Raw genomic sequence first — 9,609 nt, 5'->3', positions numbered from 1 at the left:
CAAAGTGCTGGGATTACAGGCGTGAGCCACTGCGCCCGGCCTATTATTATTTTTAATATGGAAGGCTTTATGAATTCACGTATCATCCTTGCACAGGGGCCATGCTAATCTTCCCTGAATCATTCCAGTTTTAGTATATGTGCTGCAGAAGCAAGCACAAGTTTTTAACTTTTAACATATGAGAGATAAAGTTATTTTGATTGTAGCAAGGCTGGTTTGCTTCATCATTCCGCCCTCTGTGGATGGACAAACCCACTTGTGTACCTAAATATTTATTAGGCCACGATAACATAGTTGTTCACTATCTCTGCGAGAGAACCATGAGGAAAGTGGTAAAAATTAGGGGTCCTTCTAGCTTTCAGGGTCTTAAGAAATAGCTGCAAGTTGCAGAAGAGTCAGGCTCACTTCATTTTGATGACAATTTTCATATGTTTGGCGTCTATAGGGCTGCAGGTATGCAGGGCCCATCTGCACAAACATGGTCAAGCATTTCTCAAGGCATAATCCACCTAGGTCCAAGGCAGTCCTTTCTGATGATTTAATTTATATGGACTAGTCACCCTGCTGGGACAGATGTGCTTGGTATGGAGTCCGGGGTTGGCATGACACCCTCTACATAGGCAAAAGGGGTCTTGGAATAGAAGCAGTGGACAAAGATAGCAATTTGAGCTTCAGGTATTGAAGGAAATTGCTGGGAAAGAGGAGTCGAAACCATACTGGACTCAGCCCCACAGTCGTGTGACCTGTTCATTATGACAGCTAGAAGGGCCTTAGGCCATATGCAGCCTTTTTGGTTGCCAGCAACATTATCTGCTAACAATGTGAAGCCATGAGGCTATGTTCCTATTTGTGACTCTGACTTTGTGATGCTGAACCATGTATACATGGTTGTTATAACAATGATTTCAAAACTTCAAGAGGTGATAACTTAATCTACTTCCCTAGATTTAAGTTATACACATTTCCTAATTCTTCAGTCTATTAATAGAAGTCCACAGCTGCCAACTTGGTGGATAAGCTTTTATTAGATGTAATGACTTTTTCCTAACTTGGGATGTTGAATTTTATGGAAGTGTAAGAAATGTAATTTTAAAGACCTTGAAACGTGGTGGGAACTTGCATTCTTCATATTATTAAAACCATTTGGCCGGGCACGATGGTTCACGCCTGTAATCCCAACACTTTAGGAGGCCGAGGCAGGCGATCACCTGAGGTCGGGAGTTTGAGACCAGCCTGACCAAAATGGAGAAACCCTGTCTCTACTAAAAATACAAAAAATTAGCCGGGTGTGGTGGTGCATGCCTGTAATCCCAGCTACTCAGGAGGCTGAGGCAGGACAATCACTTGAATGCAGGAGGCAGAGGTTGCAGTAAGCCAAGATCACGCTATTGCACACCAGCTTGGGCAACAAGAGCAAAACTCCATCTCAAAAAGAAAAAAAAAATTATCTCTCAAAAGATACGTAACTAAAGTAGGAACTCAAATAAATATTTGTACACCTGTGTTCATAGCAACATTATTTTATAATAGCCAAAAGGTAGAAACAACACAAATGTTCATTGATGGATTAATGGATAAACAAAATGTAGCAAATACATACAATGGAATATTATTCAGCCTTGAAAAGGAAGGAATTCTGACACAGGCTACAACATGGATAAACCTTGAGGATACCACACAAAGTGAAATAAGCCAGTCACAAAAAAACAAATACTGAATGATTCCACTTATTTTAGGTACCTAGAGCAGTCAAATTCATAGAGATAGAAAATAGAGTGGTCGGCCAGGGGCTGTGGCTCACGCCTGTAATCCCAGCACTTTGGGAGGCCAAGGCAGGCAGATCACAAGGTCAGGAGTTCGAGACCAGACTGGCCAACATGGTGAAACCCTGTCTCTACTAAAAATACAAAAATTAGCCAAGCGTGGCGGCAGATGCCTGTAATCCCAGCTACTTGGGAGGCTGAGGCAGAGAATTGTTTGAACCTGGGAGGCAGAGGTTGCAGTGAGCCAAGATCACGCCACTGCCCTCCAGCCTGGGTGACAGAGTGAGACTTCGTCTCAAAAAAAAAGAAGAAAGAAAATAGAATGGTCATTGCCAGGGGCTGTAAAAAATTAGGAGTTAATGTTGTGTTCTTATTTTGTTTTTGTTTTTGTTTTTTAATTTATTTTAGAGGCAGAGTCTCGCTCTCTTGCCCAGGCTGTAGTGCAGTGGCATGATCATAGCTTACTGCAGCCTCAAACTCCTCGGCTCAAGCGATCCTCTAGACTTAGCTTCCCAAGTAGCTAGGACTCTAGGCACACCTGCCTAATTTTTTAATTTTTTTGGAGGGCATCTATGTTCACCACTGTACCACCAATGCTTTTTAAATTTTTTATAGAAACGGAGTCACACTTTGTTGTCCAGGCTGGTCTTGAACTCCTAGACTCAATAGATCCTCCTGCCTCAGCCTCCCAAAGTGCTGGGATTACAGGCATAAGCCACCACGCCTGGGCATCCATACATCTTTATGTGATACCAAGTCTTGTTTTCTGGCTTCTGGTGAGATCTCACTTTCCCAACTCTAAAGCAGGAACTCCCTGAGAGCAGAGCTTGTTTCCCTCACCTCAGACTTTGGGCACCCTGAGGCTAGAGTCTGTGCCTTCCCTCTCAGACTGTGATTTGAATCCTGGGAAAGCTCAGAAAGTGCAGGAGTGGTTTACCTCTCTTTTCTGGACTGCACTGGGACCTGTTTGTCCAGCTCTGCTTCACTCTGACCCAGTAGGAGCTGGGTAGTTCTCCAGCCCCTCATCTCTTTGCTGAATCAGGAAGTCCTCCATCCATCCCAGGTCAGCACCTGAAAGTTGGCCTTGAAAGTGTAACTGGGCAGCTTAACTTCAAAATGCATTTTCAAACCTTTCTTTTCCTTTCTCTCAGGTCTCAAGATGTAACCTTGAAGCTTACTGTGGAAACTCTTTTTTCCCCCTTCTCCTTATTCTTAAAATATAGCCTTGAAATGTACTTTCTTTCAGGCCAGGCGCAGTGGCTCATGCCTGTAATCCTAGCACTTTGGGAGGCCAAGGTGGGTGGATTGCCTGAGTTCAGGAGTTCAAGACCAGCCTGGGCAACATGGTGAAACCCTGTCTCTACCAAAATACAAAAAATTAGCTGGGCGTGGCGGTGTGCGCCTGTAATCCCAGCTATTTGGGAGGCTGAGACAGGAGAATCTCTTGAACCTGGGAGGCGGAGGTTGCAGTGAGCCGAGATGGCGCCATTGCACTCCAGCCTGGGTGATAGAGCGAGACTCCATCTCAAAAAAAAAAAGAAAGGAAGAAAGAAAGAAATGTACTTTCTTTCTTTCTTTTTTCTTTTTTTTTTGTTCTGAAACAGAGTCTTGCCGTGTCTCCCAGGCTGGAGTACAGCAGCACAATCTCAGCTCATCACAACCTCCACCTCCTGGGTTCAAGCAACTCTCCTGCCTCAGCCTCCCAAGTAGCTGGGATTACAGGCACATGCCACCAAGCCCAGCTAATTTTTGTATTTTTAGTAGAGATGGGGTTTCACCACGTTGGCCAGGCTGGTGTCAAACTCCTGACCTCAGGTGATCCACCCACCTTGGCCTCCCAAAGTGCTGGGATTATAGGCGTGAGCCACCACGCCCGGCAACCTGGTTCTTTTTAATTGGACTCTGTAAGTGGTGACTCACTCTGTCGCCTGGTCTGGAATGCAGTGGCACGATCTTGGCTCACTGCAACCTCTGCCTCCCTGGTTCAAGCGATTCAGCCTCCTAAGTAGCTGGGACTACAGGTGTGCACCACCACACTCAGCTAATTTTTGTATTTTTAGTAGAGGCAGGGTTTCACCGTGTTGGCCAGGCTGGTCTCAAACTCCTGACCTCAAATGATCTGCCCGCCTCGGTCTCCCAAAGTGCTGGAGTTATAGGCGTTAGCCACGACACCTGGCCCAAAAACTTCAAGTAAATCTCCAGGGATGACTCCTTTAGCAGCTACTGGAAGGGCTGGACCATGACCCATCTGTGATGTTGGTGCCTCTGCCACCACCCTATCAGCCCTGGGTAGTTCCAGAGTGGAAGGGGCTCCACAAGTACATGAATGAGTGGTACCGCGGTGCTTCACATGCATGGTTCTAGCTATGAGTGACCCTCTCATCTTTCCAGGTCTGTGTACATGCATCTGAACACCCTTGTGGTTTCAATGGGTGTGTTCCTTTGCTTGACTTTTTTTTTTTTTTTTTTTTTTTTTGAGACACAGTTTCAGTCTTGTTGCCCAGGCTGGAGTGCAATGGCATGATCTCGGCTCACTGCAACCTCCATCTCCTGAGTTCACACAGTTCTCCTGCCTGAGCCTCCCCAGTAGCTGGGATTACAGGCATCCACTACCACACCTGGCTAATTTTTTAGTAGAGACAGGGTTTCACCATGTTGGCCAGGCTGGTCTCAAACTCCTGACCTCAGGTGATCCACCCGTGTTGGTGTCCCAAAGTGCTGGGATTACAGGTGTGAGCCATTACACCCTGCCTGCTTGACATTTTGGATAGGAGCTGCATGACTGCACACTCATCCTGTCAGAGGGCAAAGCCTCCTATCACTTTTCAACTCACCCTAAAGCCCACCATCGGTATCCTCTCTGGCCCAGCTCCCTGTTTCCCTGAGCAGGTATTTTCAGCTATCCTAAGCAAGGTATGCAGGGCCTGCACTTTGGCACAACAGCCCTGGAGGCACACGATAAGTGTGCCAACACACACATGCACACAGTCAAACAGCCAAAAGATGGGGAACAATGGCTGGGTTTGGATTTCAGCCCTGGAGCCACTGGCTCCACCTCCCGTGGTGAGGTAGGGGTAGGATGCGGGAAGGAAACAATCAGAGGGAGAGAACATTGTTTCAGGACCCAAAGGCCCCTGCGCTGGCAGAAGGCCTCACAAAGGGTGGGCTACTTGGATGTGCCTGACTCCTTCCCAGCACAGACTGTGTCTCCACCCTGGGGCCCCCACTTGTTGGGCTGACCAGCACTGTCTTGGAGAGGCAGTGACAGGCCAGAACAAGCAGGGGCAGGATTATCCCTTACCTGGTGAGGACAAGGGCCAGCTCTGTGTGCCCCTGGGTCTCTGTGAAGTCTAGGGCCCACAGGTGCCTCTGCACCCCCTGTTCATTGGGGGCATGTGGGGTGAGTGAATATGTCTGCCCTGCTAGGCGGTAAGTTGCTTGAGGTCAGGGCCTAGCACTTTTTTTCATTTGTATTAATTCAGTCACTCATTCAACTCACATTTATTGAATGTTTGGCGCTGAGTTGGGGTCCCCTCCTTGCTCCTGCCCACAATCTGTGGGGGGGTCAATGGATGTGTGAATGAAGAGTGACGGCCCTTGTTCGCTGTTCTCTGGTCTCTGCATTCTCATTTGGTAATACAGAAAACTCTCTGTGTGAAAAGGAGGCTAAAGAGAGAAGAGGAAAACTTGAGAATCCACCCTCCAGGTGAAGGGTAGGGAGGCCAAGAGCGATACATTCTTATAAGTGGGGGCCCTGGAGGAGGGGTTTATTGATAAGTCCTCAGAAAAATGCTCAGGAAAGTAGGGAATCCTGAGGTTTGGGTACTGGGGTGTTCTGGAGCAGTATAGTTACCGTTCAAGTCTGGAGTGAAAGCCAGAAATCAGCCTCATGTGTCTAGTGACCACCCAAAAAAGGAAGCCACTATTAAGACAGGCTTAGGAGGATCCTAAAGTCATGAGGCTGCCAGCCCAACCTGTTCCAAAATCCTCCAAGGAACAGCCACTAGGTTGTACGCTGGGAAGCAGAAATTGGAGCCAAGAGGTGAAGAGCATCAGCCAGGGGCCCTTACCAGCTGTATCAGTCACTTTTCCCAAGGGTAGGACGACAGCGATAAGAGTAGGGTCCCTGGAGCAGACTGCCTGGCTTCATCACCCAGCTGTCACCTAACTAACTGCATGAACACGGGCAGATGACTGGAGCTGTCTGTGCCTCTGTCTTCCCATCTGTAAATGAGGGGTAAGCAGAGCACCTACCTCACAGAGTTGTCGTGAGGGTCAAAAGAGTTCATGTACATGAGTGCTTAGACCAGTGCCTGGTACATAGAATGTCCGTCTATTTTACCAGTGAGGGTTTGGAGTCTCAGAGAGGTTAGCTGTCTCCTGAAGGCCACCCAGCTGCAGACAATAGAGCCAGAATTTGAAGTGACTTCTAGTACTCTTGCCTTGACATCACACAGCCTGAAGAATCATAGGAGTGATCCCAGGCTGCTGACTTGAGGAGTGAGGTGATAACAATGACACGGTAGGATGTTTAGCCTCTAGGCACACTGCAGAATGGGTGCCTGAGGGAAACCGGTAGGCCTGACGGCCGCAAGACCAAGTAGGAAATGCTTGTCATGAGCCTGGCATGGTGAGGAGGGTGCTGACAAGGGCTGAGGCGATCGGACAGAATGGACACAGGACCATGGGAGAAGGAGGACTGGACAACATTTGGTGGCCAGCTGGAAAAAAATAGAGGAGTTAGAGGAGGCTTTAATGTTTTAAGCTCTAGTTACCCAAAGAATAGTGGGATTTCTGCCAAAAACAAGTATTGGGTGCGGGATTGTATTAGTCCATTTTCACGCTGCTGATAAAGACATACCTGAGACTGGGTAATTATAAAGGAAAGAGGTTTAATGGACTCACAGTTCCACGTGGCTGGGGAGGCCTCACAATCATGGCAGAAGGTAAGGAGGAGCAAATCACATCCTACATGGCGGCAGGGAAGAGGGAGAATAAGGACCAAGCGAAAGGGGTTTCCCCTTATAAAACCATCAGACCTCGTGAGACTTATTCACTACCATGAGAATGGTATGGGAGAAACCACCCCCATGATTCAATTTTCTCCCACCAGGTCCGTCCCACAACATGTGGGAATTATGGGAGCTACAATTCAAGATGGAATTTGGGTGGGGATGCAGCTAAACCACATCAGGGATGTTCTTGGAAATCCAAGCAGTGAGACAAGCCCTCTTTACTGGGTGATTTTTAAATGGGCGAAGGGGGTGTGCTAGAAAAATTTCACAGAAACAGAAACCTGGACTAAAGGATGCCTTTTATGTAAAGGGGCTAATAGTGGCTAGATTCCTGAAGACACTAGGACAGAAACAATTGCTCAAAGGCAAGCCCCAGCATAGCCCAGCTCAGCCTCCCGTCATTGCTTCTGTTGCCAACCCCCTCTCCTGCTCCAGGGTAGGAAACTGACTTTACCAGGGATCCCCCAATGCCTTCACAACCGCTCACCTCAGCCCCCACTCTCTAACCTCCTGTACACATACCTGACTTTTACACGCACTCTCTCATTCTACCCTCACAGAGACCGTGGTAGAGAGCAGGGCTGGTGCTATACTCCCCATTTCACAAGTGGGGAAACTGAGGCCTGAGAATTTTATGAGACTTTCTCAGGATCACACAACCAATGCCAATCAGTGACCAGATTCCAAATCCTGTGCACTTTACTTCATTACACCACACCTGCACTTCCAGAGATCTCAAGCAGATTGGAGCCAGAGGCACACACCTGCCTTTCTTCAGCAGATCCATAGACATCCCTTGATGTCCAAGGGCATTCATTTTCTCTCTGGGAGTAATGGAATGATAACGTAATGGAATGGAATGGAGGCAGTGGAAATGGGCAGAGAGGGATGTGGCAACATTATGGATAAGCACCAAACATCAGGGCTGAAAACATCCTTAGAGACCATTGAGTGAACTCCTTCTGTTTGCAAGGGAAACTTAGGCCCAGAAAGAAGGGGCTTGCCCCACAGGATACTGCGAAGATTATCCCACTCCTTTTGTTCTAGTTATCTATCACTGCATAGAACAAATCACCTCAAAGCCTAGTGGCTTGAGACATTTTATTATCTGTCCGATTTCTGTGGGTCAGGGACTCAGTCAGGACTCAGCTGGGTGGTTCTGACTTTGTGTCTCATATAGCTGCAGTCAGTCGGTGGCTGAAGGTGAACCAGCAGGGGCTGGAGCAGCCCAGGTCTGTCTGGGCATCTCTGTTCATTCACATACTCTCCAGCCCTCTCCTTGCGGTAGCCTCCCCAATGGGGCTAGTTTGGGCTTCCCCACAACTTGATGACCTCAGGGCAATCAGACTGATTACTCATGTCTCCAAGACAAGTGTCCCAAGAGAATAAGGAGAAAGCTGTATCATCTTTTGTCATCTAACCTCAAAAGTCACATAACATCACTTCTACCATAGTCACAAGGCTGCCTAAAGGGACTAAAGGGATGGGAATGTAGACCCTACCTCTCAATGGGAGGAGTGTCAAAGTCACACATCATAAGGGAAACGTGTGAGATGGGAGGTCTTATGGTAGCCATCTTTGGAAAATATAATTTGCCACACCCTTGCATAATTACCTAGATCAATAGCATGGCCCAGGGGAAAGAAGGGCCTGGGTCTGAACCCCGGCTTCATCATTCACTAGCTCTATGACTGGAGAAGTCACCTAACTCCTGGTATTTTCTCCTACCTCATACATAAAACTAGAATAATAAGGCTGGGCCCAGTGGCTCACACCTGTAATCCCAGCACTTTGGGAGGCCAAGGCAAACAGATCACCTGAGGTCAGGAGTTCCAGACCAGCCTGGCCAACATGGCAAAAACCTGTCTCTACTAAAAATACAAAAATTAGTCGGGCATGGTGGCACATACCTATAATCCCAGCTACTCCAGAGGCTGAGGCAGGGTAATCGTTTAAATCCGGGAGGTAGAGGTTGCAGTGAGCTGAGATTGTGCCACTGCACTCCAGCCTGGACAACAGAGTGAGACTCAGTCTCAAACAAACAAACAAACAAAAACACTAGAATAATAATAATGCCTGTCTGGCAGGGTTATGGTGAAAATTAAATACAAGGGCGTGGCTCTTTATTAATTAAAGTAGTATAAGGGATGGTGTGTTCACTGCTATTTATTTCTTTATTTTTGACAGAGTCTTCCTCTGTTGCCCAGGCTGGAGTGCAATGGCAGCATGATCCAGGCTAACTGTAACCTCTGCCTCCCAGGTTCAAGCAATTCTTCTGCCTCAGCCTCCCGAGTAGCTGGGATAACAGGTGTGCGACACCACGCCTAGCTAATTTTTTGTATTTTTAGTAGTGACGGAATTTCGCCATGTTGGCCAGGCTGGTCTCGAACTCCTGACCTCAGGTAATCCACCCACCTCGGTCTCCCAAAGTGCTGGGATTACTGGCATGAGCCACCGTGCCCAGCCCACCGCTTTTTATTTAAAAAAGAAAAAATTGGGCCAGGCGCAGTGGCTCACGCCTGTAATCCCAGCACTTTGGGAGGCTGAGGAGGGTGGATCATGAGGTCAGGAGTTCGAGACCAGCCTGGCCAACATGGTGAAACCCCATCTTTACTAAAAATACAAAAATTAGCTGGGCGTGGAGGCGCGCACCTATAATCCCAGTTACTCGGGAGGCTGAGGCAGGAGAATTGCTTGAACCCAGGAGGCAGAGGTTGCAGTGAGCCAAGATCACGCCATTGCACTCCAGCCTGGGTGACAGGGCAAGACTCTATCTCAAAAAAAGAAAAAATTAAAGTAGTGTAAGGGAATATCCTGGGGCAGAGGTGGGG

At 47.8% G+C, this 9,609-nt stretch overlaps 1 non-coding gene across 1 annotated transcript; it reads right to left on the bottom strand.

The window, feature by feature from the left end:
• Positions 1–51: 51 nt before the first annotated feature.
• LOC129039682 (U6 spliceosomal RNA) lies at positions 52–158 on the bottom strand. The gene has a single exon (XR_008503402.1). It is a non-coding gene; the product is annotated as a U6 spliceosomal RNA (small nuclear RNA).
• Between the last annotated feature and the right edge of the window lie 9,451 nt (positions 159–9,609).

The sequence above is a fragment of the Pongo pygmaeus genome, chromosome 5 (assembly GCF_028885625.2).
Source record: "Pongo pygmaeus isolate AG05252 chromosome 5, NHGRI_mPonPyg2-v2.0_pri, whole genome shotgun sequence".
Lineage (NCBI taxonomy): Eukaryota > Metazoa > Chordata > Mammalia > Primates > Hominidae > Pongo > Pongo pygmaeus.
This window is presented reverse-complemented; position numbering and strand designations above follow the sequence as displayed.